Raw genomic sequence first — 13,948 nt, forward strand, 5'->3', positions numbered from 1 at the left:
CCACTGAATAAAGAATATGAAACTGAGTGCACGAAATGTGCGTACTGTGTGCACAGATGGCGCGTTATAGATAAACGGTTTTTCAACCCTTGAGAAAGCAAAAATGATGCGCAGGGGCCAGTTTTGGAAACCAAAACAAATAACGCAACGGAATTCGTTGGACCGAAATGTATTGTTATCTGTTCGTTCGCGCCTTCCCAGATACAGATCACACACACGACGCTCCACAGCTGGCGTCTGTATTTGAACTGAAGCACCGGAGTCCAGCGGAATCGCGCCAAGGTACACGGTGGCGCCAAGGCACAATGGCGACGTGGGGAGTGCCCGCCCTTCCCGCCAGGGTGAGAGGCAAGCAACGCCATATAGCCTCAGCAGCTGAGTGCGTCGTAAAGCCCCAATGACACATACACAAACACACACACACACACACACACACACACACACACACACACGCGCGCGCGCGCGCGCGATGTGGGGGAACTGGCTCCTAAATCGGGGACGCTATACATTTAACATGGGGACATCACATGACACGAAACTCTCCCCAGGCCGCAAGTCTCCAGCGACTTGGAATCAAATGTACGCACTCAGTTCTCTGTTCTTTGCTGGAATGCATTTCATCTGCCCCTGTCACGCGCCTATTATTGAAACTGAAGCCGAATGAAGAAGAGAACGAAACATAAACCGTTGTAAAATGGAGAGCGCCGGCGATTGTTCATGCAGTCGCTCAATGCATGATTTTTCAGTTTATTGGCTAAATTTCAGGCGGCATTGATCTCACGGTAGCTTCTGGATTCTTTTCCAGTAATAGAAGGTAAAAATGAAAAACAACAAAGAAAAAAGCATGTCCCCATTACTAAATAGGCCATATCTGGCGGTTTTTTTGGGGGGGGGGGACGTTTTACTATCAGTGGGCCCTCTGTCAGTCCTGTGCTTGCCAAGCTACAGCTCTGGCCTGGAGCCCCCTTGCCAAGGCTCTGGCTGCGCGCCTGATTGAGACGAGGGTGGGGGCAAGCATCAACATACCACCCTGTGTACTCCCCACCTTTCTTGGTGGTAGCGGCATCCTTAGGAACTCAATACTTAGGCCGTTCAAGTGATCGGACCGATCTCTCTTTTGCCCCACGTGCCAAACTGGAAATTTCCTGTTACAGAATGTTAGCCAGGAGACAGGAAAAGGGGCAGATCCAGAGGGAGTGGCCACGGGGTCATGCCCCCTCCCTTTGGGCCCCGAAGGGTCCCATAGGTTCCGAAGGGCCCATAGTTGACCGAGCCAGTGTAGTTTTTAAAAAAACAAAACAAAACACAACGAGATTAGACATCTTTGGACTTCCAGGCGACCAAGAACAGTTGCAAACGAAAGTGAAAGGCCCACGGGAATAGAGAAAAAAGTATTCAATGATCGAAAAAGCTGCTAGCTGATAATTTTAAGTCTTCTTACGCTGTCCAAGCGGCCTGTGCTGTTTCCGGGGGATCTATATGCCCACTTGCAGGGTCATTGCGATCGTTAAGAATCCTTCCACGTTGCCCTTAATTTCCTTGCGTTTGCTCGGAGGACCCTGCACTGTTGCTGGGCCCTTCCTGCTAGTGCACCGTGGCGCTCTTATGAATCACGGGCCTTCCACGGATTCTTTCCATTCGCCTGGAAGGCTCTATGGGCTGTAGCCGGGGCCCATGTGATAAACCTGCCGGGGTTTTCTCAGTTGCTTAGGGGCCCTTACGTTGGTCTCGGTTAACCCACCGACACACTCGCGATATGATCATGGGCCCCCTGCATTGGTCTAGGGCGCCTCCAATTCTATGCCACTTGCCTAGGGCCCTACGCTCTTGTCGAGAGCCTATCTGGTAACCTACTTAAGCACACGCGGTCGTTGGGACCATACAAATTGGGTCTTGGGTGCGTTCTATTGGAATGGAGTACCTTGCACACTTGCCGGGGCCCAATCTGTTATCCTGCTCAGGCACACTGGATTGTTTGGGGCCCTGTACATTGAGTACTTTAATGTAGAGCCCTACGCTCTTGCCAGGGGCCATCTGATAGCCTACTCGGGCACACTCGATCTTTTGGGGGCCATCCACACTAGGCCTTGGGTACTTTGTATTTGAATGGGGCCCTACGCTCTTGTCGGGAACTATCTGATACCTGCTAGGGCACATTGAATCGTTCGGGGGGCCGTCTGCATTGAGTCATATGTAATTTCTATTTGATTGGGGGCCCTACGCACTTGTCGGGGGCCCCTCTGCTCGCTTCTTCGGCCACGCAAGATTGTTCGGGCCAAGCCCGTTGGTTTTTTTTTTGTTTGAATTTAGGGCTCTACGCTCCTATTGGGACCATCTGATTACCTGCTCGGGCACACTCCATCTTCTGGGACCCTCTGCACATGGTTTTGGGTACTTTTTTGAATGGATGGCCTCACGCTCTTGTCGTGGTTCCTGCTGATAAGCTGATCGGGTACATTCGATTGTTGGGGGACCTCTGCGTCGGGTCTTGGGTACCTTCTATTTGAATGGAGGGCCTTGCGCTCTTGGTGGCCCTATCTGTTAACACGCGCTCGGGTGGGGGGTCAAATTCACCCCCCCAGATGGTTTTTCCATAATGGCTTCCGAACGGCGCGGCGTAGCCGCGCTAAATTTTGCATAGCTGTAGACAAATGAAAAGCAGATCGTTTGACATCAAAAATTTAGATGTACCTTGCAAGGTCGCTAACCTATGGCAGGTCAAATTCGGGCCATGGTTTCAACGAAGGCAATTTCTAGGGAATCTTTCAATCTGATCCAGCAACGGAGTGTTAGACGAAGCTATACATCTCTGAGATGCTTTCTTAGGCAGCACAACAGTTGAATAAACAAATTACAGCGACATAAGGTCAGGTATGAAGGTCACACTAATGTGAAAACCAACCTGTGTTGTTACTCTAGGGCTTGCTGTATGGGATTGCTTCTGGTGCTCATTTCGAGTTCATTGATAGCAGCATTATACAGGAGCACTGATAGCAGCACTTTGTTTTTAGGGACATACTGCCTGGCGTATTCTTTGTCGATTAGTCAAATGCAAAACTCAAAGCAATCTTGTATGATTTTGGTCACCTTGACCTTCAGAAGGTTAAACAAGGTCACTGACCTTGAATGATAATGGGACCTTTTGCTTTGAAACGATTATCTAGGTTCTGGGGGTACTTTGGAGACCAGCCTGGAATTCAACCTTGTTTACCTTTTTTGATCCGAAGGTCATGACCTAGGAACCTGGAACTTTGACCTAAGTGAATTCACGTACAGGTCAACACAACCTGTACATTTGTTATATTAAAAGAGTATTAATTATATTAAAAACTAATAATTCCGAGGCTCTCCATGCTGTGGTTTGCGCACGTCTTAGTTGAATGGATGGCCCTAGGTTCTCGGCGGGCCCTATCTATTAAGCTGCTCAGGCCGGTGGCGGATACAGGCGGGATCATGGGGGGGGGGGGGGGCACGGAATCATGCCCCAAGAACCATGCCGAGGAGACGCATGGACTCCAAAGGGGCCCATAACCGGCCGAACGGACACATCTTTCTAACAAAACAAAAACAGCAAAATTTAACGTCTTTGGGCTTACAGACGACCAAAAACGATTGCTAGCGAAGGTAGAGTTCGTAAGCAGACATATAATTCTTCGCTGATTGAAAATGTGTTCATTGGGGGAAATTTTGAAGCTCATTACGCTGTACAGAGGCATTACGCTCTTGCCCGGACCCTATATGTCCACTTGCCAGGTCAATCTGACCGCCAAGGAGCTTTCCACGTTGCCCTTGGTCTCTTTGCATTGTCTCGTAGACCCCAACGCTGCTGTTGGGACGCTACTTGGTTCCATGCCTGAGCACTCGTAAACGATCAGGTTTGATCTCTGAGGAGCTTTCCGCGTTGCCCTTGATCTCTTTGCATTGTCTCGTAGACCCCAACGCTGCTGTTGGGACGCTATTTGTTTCCATGCCTGAGCACTCTTAAACGATCAGGTTTTCCTCCACGGATTTTACCCGTTCGTCTGAAAGGCTCTATATGCTTTTCCGGGGCCCCATATGCCAGGGTGCACTCAATTGCTCAGGGGCGCTTCATATAAGTCTCAGGTTCTTTCAACTTGCTGGGAGAGTCTTGTGCTGTTGCTGGAGCTCATATATGGTAAGCCACCGAGACACTCGATGCTCAAGAGACCTCTTCCTCAATCGGGGGCTTTTCCCTTTGATCTCATTTGTGGAGGACTGTTTACTCCTGTCAAGGCTCTTACAGTTAACCTGCTCGGGCACTCTTGATCGCACAGGAGTATTCATTCATGGTTTTGCGTAAAACCCCCTTTGCTCAGAGGGTCTTGTGCTCTGGTCGGGGACTCATATGTCAGCTTGCCGGGGCACTACCGGTCATTAAGGGCCTACCACTTTGGTCCTGGGTTCTTTTCGTTTGCTCTGATGACCCTATACTTGTTGACGGGAGCCTATTCCGGGGCATACTTAGCTTCTCAGGAGCCCGTCATATTAGCCTCGGGCATGGGTGTAGGAACAGGGGAGGGGGGGGGGCAGGGGGGCCATAGCCCCCACCTTTCAAGGTGGGGGGCAGCAATGTTAATTACCCCCCCACTGTTCAGATTAAGGTTGCGTTCAGCTTACTTTTGCACTACATTAAAGGTAAACGCTGATTCACGTAGTTCACCAGCCATCCCCGTCAAGATGCACCATCTTTTTCGTCCGGTCATTAGCCATCGCTCAGTGTCGCAACCACGGTGCCGACGCCGCATGACTTATGGGGGCATGGGCGTAGGAACAGCGGGGGGGGGCAGGGGGCCATGGCTCCCCCACTTTTCAAGGTGTGGGAGGGGGGGGGGCAGCAATGTTAACTGCTCCCCCTCCCCGCCACTTTTCAGATTAAGGTTGCATTTGGCTTACTTATTAAGCATGCATGCCGATTTATCTAGTTCACCAGCCATCTCTCTTAAGATACGTCATCTTTTTTCGTTTGTTCGCTGGCCATCGCTTAATGTTACAGCCGCAAGGCCGACGCCGTGCAGCCTGGAGACTGCAACGCCGGGCGCCGATGCTGTTATTGCTATGACTTGCGAGCATGCATGTTCAACACGATGTTACACAGTTTTCCTGTCAGTAATCACCTCTGACAGGATCTTGAGCATTTTAAGACGAACATGGGTTAGCCATGTTAATACAAATTAGTAACTCCATTTCATCTACAGTTCACAGTCAGGGACGACTCAATACCTCTGAAGAACACAGAAAAAAAAAACATGGAACTGGAGTCTACGTGACAACTATCGGACTACATGCGATGATCAGGGATGTTGTTGCGTCAGTGATGGCTCCTGTGCTGATCCGGGGCTAACTGCGCGGATCAGAAGGCCTGCCGTGTCAGGGATGGGAACAATGTGACATTATTTATCCTTCTAATGGCCTCCGTATCGACCAGCAGGTCCCACCCCGTGCCACCAGAATGATAGCCAGAAGACACTTTGCGGTGGGACGGAATGGCCCTTCATCCCTCGACCGGAAACGGTAATGTGCCCCGGGTGTTCTACTCAAGAGGCCCCTTGCCCGGAAGGAAATAAGGGTCTCATTCTTGCTGAGTAGAGTGGGACTTTCATTATCGCTGAATAGCGCGGGCCAAAATAAACGAAAAAACGAGCAAGGTCATGCCATATTTGCCTGAAAACGTTCATTTTTTCGGAACGCATTATTAAAACAAATTACATCAAAGGCTTGAACATGCCCGCCTGCAACTTCGACAGCAGGGACAAGGATGGTCTGGGTTGCAACTTCCGTAAAACCGAAAAGTTTCGGCCACTGCAAGTGCCACCAGACAGCGGGCGCCGTGTCAGTCTGTCTTCTGGACAGATAAATAGCTGCAAAAGCACGAAAAATCTAGATTTTGCCTTCACTCTTACAGTTCAACCACCAGGTTCCAGCCCCACATCACGGTGCTTTAGGGGCCAATCCGTTCTTTTCATCAGTCTAAAATTTGCACACGTGAAATATGTGCTCAGACTGCCTTCGAAATGCAAGATCTGGTGTCATGAAGCACCCAAGGACGCCTTTTGAGAAGCGTCATGTTCGTCCACCCGTTGGCCATAACTTAATATTAACCGCTGATCCGATGCTGCGCGCCCCGTGGAGACTGCAACGCCTGGAGTCGAGGCTCGTGTTTCTAATATTTTCGAGTGCGCATACTCAAAATTGCGTCATATAACTTGTTTTACTAGTTGATTTAAGTGTTAAAATGTAATCACTTCAGAAGCGTCATCATTTTCGTTCACCGGTGGGCCACGGCTAAATATTAGCTACTAGAATAACGCTCCGCGAAGTAGGGAGACTGCAACGCCTGGTGTCGAGGTTTTTTTTTGCTAAGATTTGCAAGCGCGCATGTTAAACAACACGTTACATGAATTGTATCACTAATCGATTCTGACTGAATGGTTTACATTTCCAGAAAAGCATGGCTTGGCCATGTTAATACACATTGTAGACCGCCTGATCTGCAATCAAATTATCATCTTCAAATTTGGATCCAACATATCGATCTACAATTTACTTTCGCGATGTCCTCAATGTCTTTAGAACCCAGATAAAAAACTGACAAAGCTTCTGAATTCTATCGGTTTAGAAAGAGTTAACCAACCATTTTAAATAAAGAGCGCCGGTGATTTCTCCCATGCAGTCGTTCAACGCCTGATTTCTGCAGTTTATTGACCTCAAAATGCAAACAGAATTGAGCTCACGGTAGCTCCCGGTTTCTGTTCTGCTTACTAGGTAAAAATAAAAATAAAAAGAAGAAAACCGTGTCACTTGTTAACAAGCAAGCTATATCCGGATGTTTTTTTTTTTTGTCAACCTTGTGTTCCTTTTCGTCAAGACTCTGGCTACGCCCCTGCCCACACACAAAAGCAGATCAAGTCCTACACGTTGCATGATGGGCAATGAAGTGTCCTGAATGTTCCTTGAATGAAGTTCCTTGGCTTGGTTTTTGAACGAGAATCTCCAGTTTCGTGGCTTTTGTCACATTGTTTTTGGTAGTTTCAAGCTTCCGAATTTGTTTCCATGTTAGACGCTACGGCAAGGCTTATCTCTTGCAAAGCAGCCAGCGAAATGAAGGCACATGCCATCGATTCACTCTCACAATTCTCAGCAGCCTGTGTCCAGGCCGTATTTTGGCGTCTATCCTGTGGAGGTAGATGCCTTCCCAATGACCCAATATGTCTACCCGTTCATGAAATTTCGCCTCCCCAGGAAAGACAATGTTGAAATGAAAGAATAATCGTGAGAAGCTGGATAGCCTTATTTGCCGAACGACATAGATGATTCGAATAGGCAAGCTTGTGCACAGTGAGAACAGCTCGAGATGCATATCTAGCATAGCAGCTATGACATTTGAATAAAGAGCGATAACAACCTGTATCTCTACCCCCTCCCCCGATCACCGGGCTTGCTTTCCAGAAAAAGTTCCTGAAGTATGCCCTGAGTTTGGCCCCTTCTTTTTGAAACGTTCCCGTTGCCTTTGGTCTCGGGTTCTTTCCACTTGCTCGGAGGGCCCTGTGATGCTACTGGGGCCAACATAAAGAAAAACACGGAGCTACTCGATGCTCAGGGACCCTCTACATTGATCTAGGCCTCTTTCCTTTGATCTCGTTTGCGGAGGACAATTCACTCTCACTGCGGCCCTTTCCGTTTGCCTGCCCGGGCCCTCTTGATCGCACAGAGGTATTCATTCGCGCACACTGGTCTTGGGTGCGCACACGCACACTGGCTCCTTTGCTCGAAGGGCCCGTGCTCTGGACAGGATCCTATATGTCAGCTGCTGGGGCGCTCCCGATCGTTCAGGGGCTTACCACGTTGGTTTTCGGTTCTTCACGCTTGCTTTGAGGGCCCCACAATTGCTGACGATTGACTTTTTGTTGGCCTGCCGCAGCACCCGTGATCGCTCAGGTTTCGTCACTGCTGGCCTTGGTGTCTTAGCCTTAGAGTAGCAGTCGGATATGTGCCGGTGAATCTTACGCGCAATTGTCGAATATTTTTGGTGCCGCAGACGTCGTATGTGATATTTCCGTTGGCCACTCAATTTGTGGCACCCATTATACTTGTCAATCACGTTCTCATCCAATTTATATAATACACTCTAGTGTTAGGCCATTTTGTACTCCTTCATACTAAACAAAGCCAATACTTTGCATTAGTTATCAGCCATCAGCTGACCACATCAACCAGCCGACCATCTGAAAATATGATAGGAATTAATTTCACGCTTGATTGACGGGTGAAAAATGGCAGAATTCACCACGAGGTGGAGAAAATGATCAAGCCTCATGTACGTGCAAATGTACCAAACCTAGTTTTCTGGGGATGCGCACAGCAAGATGGGTTTCCTTATGTAAAGTAGCATGCCAACATTCTGAAAATTTGATGGCTGAACCTCGAGCATTTTTTGGGCGGGGCCTAAACTCTATGGGGCCCCACGATATTAGATGGTCCCCTTGACGAAATCCTGGATCCGCCCCTGTTTCGGGGAGACTATCACAAGATCACCCCGGCGTCCATGTCACCATGATAACGTCATTCGCATCCTACCTTTACATTAGCCATGTGGCGATCAAGGCCAAAAATAGAATTGTCGAGTTGTTCATATCTGGCTTTCGTGAGTACGCTTTCCAGACGTCACGAATGTCAATTGGCTCTCAATCAATGTTGCGTTAGATAAGATGACGTAATCAAACAATGACGCATTGAGGAGCATATTTACTGAGGAGAGAAATTGTGTTGTCTCGGGCAGTCTTTTCCACTCAACAGTATACCAGTAGTTATAAGAGAGCTTTATTTCATTATAGCTGATGCTACCATATCTTTAAATGTGAAACATTCCTATTAAGTGAGTTATCTTGTCGATGACCACTATACGATAAGGACAGAACAAGATGAACATGCATATAGTCACAGAATCAGCACCCGTTACAGTTTCTATGGCGACGCACCGAGCCCCAAATTTAAGGGTCGTGTGCTCAAGACCAGGCCGGACCACAAATCGTCCAGTCTGTTTTCTATATATTATATTGCACTGGCTGCTAACAGCCTATTCATGTTATGAATGTAATGTAGCACTTAATTCCTTGAGAGTTTTCGCATAGAAACTGCGGTCATGGCGCACTCTCCACATGACATGACATGAGGTATAATAAGGCGCGATATGCACGTCAGTGGGCATGTGTGTCACTATCCAATCTGGACACGCTTGTAACAACCCAGCTGGGGCGTGAGGCCGAATCCAACTATGTATGCAGAGCTTCCATGCCCATATTTGCCGACATTGGTAAACTGCGGATAAAGGAGGCGAGACTTTGGACCGTCAGAGCAAGTGGTCACGTCGGAAGCCTGATCTCATTTAAAAGGGAGGGGACGCCAGCCAGATAAGTTCTCCTTAATCAGAGACGGTGCCCATTAGACTTTATGGAAGGTGCGACTCGTAGTCGTCAAAAATTTCACGCATAAATGTTTGCGAAATATGTTGTTCTCGACGAAGACGGTATAAATCCCGTCGAGTAAATCGTAATCGTAAGTAAATCGTAGTCGTAATCGTAAGTAAATCGCTTTGTGGTTGGCATTAGGGCAGGCAAGCTCTCTTTAGGGACAGGACGCTACCTGGGCGATACCAAGGATGAAGAGCAACTCCGGGTCACGGGACAAGAACGCATTTACTGTGCGCTGTTTCCGAGCTCTTTGCCAGCTGAATTTGGCTAAACATTTCGGGTGGATCTCATACAAAAGGGTCGGTGCCCACTATAAATATGTGGAAGGTGCGACTCTGCCCTAATGCCAGCAGCGCGGTCGTCACATGTTTCTCGTAAAGACCCTTACGAAAGATGTGCTCGGTGGAGACGGCATAAGATCCCAGCCAGGAAATTTCTGTGTGAAGGGCATGCCTCCCCAGGGGCAGGAACGCTACTTGGGGAGACACTAAGAATGAAAGCGTCCTGTATTGGCGGAAAGGACGTTTAGTTATACGATTTTACATCCCCTCCAAAAAACCAGCCCAAACGCCTCGCGTGACAGTCTGATGTGTTAAAATGAGGAAGAATTTACATTGCAAACGTGTGCCCAATGTACCTAAAGGCCCGACTTTGACAGCATATTAGGCAGCAGTGCTTCAGCCCGACCCCATTTGCCATTGGAGGCGACTAGTTAGGCAAAATTGCGGGAGCCTAAGCTGATAAGCGATACGACGAATGAACGCAGCGTATCATGATGGGGGGGGGGGGGAATGCATGGAATTACATAAAGATGATTGATTATAAGGACCAGTAAAAGTAGCGGCAGCTCAGCATAGGGGATGGGTGGACGCCTTAAAATTGCATGTATGGTCAGCTAATTTTAAAACAGAAAGACAGACTGGGGGAGCAGGCGAGATATCCGACAGGACGTTCGTAATCCAAATAGTGTCAGACGGGTGTAGCAGAAGAAGAACCATCCCACGGACTCCTCTCAATATCATTATGTCCCTAATCACAGCCTCACCCTCCATCCCGTGTGAGGCTAAAATTACAGCTTCACATGGGATGTATTCCGAACATTATACAGGTGAAATAGACGCCCAACCCTAATTGTTGGTCGATACGAATGAGTTTAGGATTTTCGGAAGAATGATTTCACGACAGCTGTTATCCCACGACAGGCGCCCGCCGCCCGGTGTTAGCTGCAGCGCCCTAGGCCACTCGGTTTGATGCAACTACAACCCAGGCCATCAATGTTCTTGCTTCTAAGACTGCGAGCACGCAGGCTCAAAACGTTTTTACGCAATTTGTTTCACATGTTCATTCGGGCAAGGATGGAGGCTCTCATTTGTACTGGCCTTTTTCATTTTACCTCATTTGGATCCGACCTATCGAAAACTAAGGATACGCCTACCTTTTCCGGGTAAAGGCCCAGTGGGTGCTATACTAGGGGCACATGATATTTCCCGGTCAGGGACTAACGTGAAGGGCCATTCCGTTACAGCGCGAGGTGGCTGACGGCTGTCATGCTGTCGACTCGGAGGCGGGAGTCCCCAGGTAGATGCGGAGGTCCATAGAGGGATAAGTCATACATTGGTCTACCGCCTGACGCCGCAGTCCCCTGAACCCAGTATTTGGTCCCGGACAGACGCAGGACCCTCATTGACGCACATGGCTCACTTATCGCCACAGGTGTCGAATAATTGGCACAGCGACTCCAGTTCAGCAAAACGAGCCCCTGCCTAAAATAGGATGGGGAGCTCGCCGTTCTGTGCTAGGATCACTGGCTGTCACTGGGCATTCCATTGCCACCCTTTGGCCCCTGATTGAAAAATCTCACATAACGTTCGTTGTGAAAGCCTTTTAACACAAATGACCTTCTAGCATTCGGGGTCCCGTTCCTACTCCTGTTCAGCAAATGTTACCCAGACCGACTCAGGGCCCCTTGCCGACATAGAACCCTCCGTTAAGCACTGCGGGGGCCTGGCCGACACAGAAACTTGCATTGTTTGAGGGGTCCCAACCAAGGCAAATCGCGGGCCCCGACCTTGTCCCTGTTAGGGAAATGGGCTCCCAGGGCTCAGACCGACACGAAGCCGACTGTTTGGTGCTGGTGCTCTCTGACGAGTCCGCCTCCACCACAGGGTTGTAATTTCGCAGCATTGGCCCGGGGAGGGGAGGGGGTTTGAGCGGGGCGAAACTAGCCATAAATACACTAAAAACAGTTTTTTTCCTTGAAGTTCCCAACCGAACAGCAAAACTACATGCCTGTTTTAATACTTTTCCTTGCTCTGCCTTGGCAGAAGATGTTGACGCTGGGCTACATTATCATTTTGTTTGACGTCGATTGTCGGAAACAGGTTCCGGTAATTGACGTAAGGTCGATGTCATGCAGCTTCAGACTTCTTAAACGCGTACAGCTTCGGGAGCGGAGAGTACAAGTTGAGGTATGTATGGTAGGAGGTATGTATGGAGGTAGGTACGCGACTATCAGAGGCTGTCTGGGAAAAGTCGGCTGGTATTCGGTAGGCAGGGTGCAGACAATAACTCAGCCCTAACGTTAGCCATGTCATCGTCGGCATGATCGCTATCAGTTTGGTCAGCTGGTGTCGATCGTCAAGTTCTCGTAACTGTTCCATCGAGTATTCACGTCGAAGTGGAGGTCAGCACATTTCAAGGGTTCTTCAAAATGTAAGCGGCTAATAACCTAGTCACTTTTGTAGACGGCGGCCACTCCAGGAACGGTTGGGCGACCCCGTTGTACCTGGAGCCCAAGTGTCAGTCAGGCCGCTGGCGGGTCTGTGGCGACTATCGCGCCCTTAACGCAGTCACCATCCGGACCGGTATCCTGTGCCACACCTCCAGGACTTCACTGCAGACCTAGACGGCCGCAATTTCTTTTCAAAGCTGCACCTCTCCCGAGCTAACCACCAAATTCCAGTGGAGCCGACCCACATTGACAATGCAACCATCATCAACCCATTCGGTTTATATGAGGCAACGCGTAGGCCGTTCGGGCTTCGTCGTGCTGCCCAAAAGTGCCAACGCCTGGTGGACGAGGTCCTCCACTGACTAGCCGGCGTCTTCGTGTACATAGACGACATGCTGGTGGCCCGCGCCACCCTGACCGACCACGAACGCCGACTCCGGAACATCTTCCCCCGTCTAAACGACTTTGGTATCGTGGTCAACCGGCCCAAGTGCGTCCTTGGGGCGCCTCAGCTGGAGTTCTTGGGACACCTCATCACGCCGGTGGGCATCACTCCGCTGCCGTCCAGGGTGGCCGCCATTTGCGACTTCATGCTGCCCCGGACAGAAGCCAGCTCCGTCGATTCATCGGGATGCTGAACTTCTACCACCGCTTTATCCCATCGGCGACCGAGCAGCTCGCTCCCATTCCACGCTCTGATCACATCCAAGACCCAGTCGCGACGCGAGCTGGAGGTAACCTGGACCACAGAGGTCAAAGAGGCGTTCGCACGCTGCAAGACGGCGCTCTCGGACTCGGTGCTGCTCCTTCACCCAGCGCCTGACGCACCAATCAGCCTCCAAGTCGATGCCTCTGACCGGGACGTCGGCGCAGTGCTGCAACAGCACGTCCAGGGACGCTGTAGCCCTTCGGGTTCTTCTGTTGCTCCCTGTGCAAGCTCGAGAGGCGCTACAGCACCTTCGGCCGTGAGCTGCTGGCGATCTACCTCGCCATCCGTCACTTCCAGTATGCCGTCAAGGGGCGGCCACTGATCGTGTTCACCGACCATAAGCCGCTGACCCATGCCATCTCGTGCAACAGCGACCGGCACTCACCGCGCGAGGCCCGGCACATCGACTTCATCTCACAGTTCGCCACCGACATCCGCCACGTGCCGGGCAAGATGAACGTCGCCGCTGACGTGCTGTCCCGTGCCGTCAACGTGCTTCTCGCATCTGAGCCAGCCGTTGCCTACTTGGACGCGTTGGCGGCCGCTTAGCAGGTAGACGACTAGCTCATCCAGTTCCGCGTCTCTGATCACGGTTTACAGCTGCGTGACAACCCGCCCAGTGGCCCGACGCTCGTGGTGGATGATTCCACCGGCACAATGCGTCCGCGGATCCCAGAGCCGCTGCGCCGTGCCTACTTTTAGCACGTGCACGACCTGTCGCATCCGGGCAGCGAGCTACCGTCCAGGTCGTCACCAGCCGGTTCATCCGGCCTTCTGTCAAGAGAGACTCTCGGAAGAGGACCCAAACCTGCCAGACGTGCCAGGATGCGAAGGTGCAACGACACACACGCTCGCCTATGGACGTGTTCGCCCCTCCCAGTGACCGGCTCGCCCACGTGCACGTGGACATCGTGCGACCTCTGCCGCCAAATGACGACCATGCCTACCTGTTGTCCATTGTCGACCGGTTCATCCGTTGGCGAGAGGCCTTGCCGATCCGTGACATGACGGAGGCCAACG

This window comes from Pollicipes pollicipes, unplaced genomic scaffold, assembly GCF_011947565.3.
Source record: "Pollicipes pollicipes isolate AB1234 unplaced genomic scaffold, Ppol_2.1 Scaffold_4295;HRSCAF=5057_pilon_pilon_pilon, whole genome shotgun sequence".
NCBI classification, from domain to species: Eukaryota; Metazoa; Arthropoda; class Thecostraca; order Pollicipedomorpha; family Pollicipedidae; genus Pollicipes; species Pollicipes pollicipes.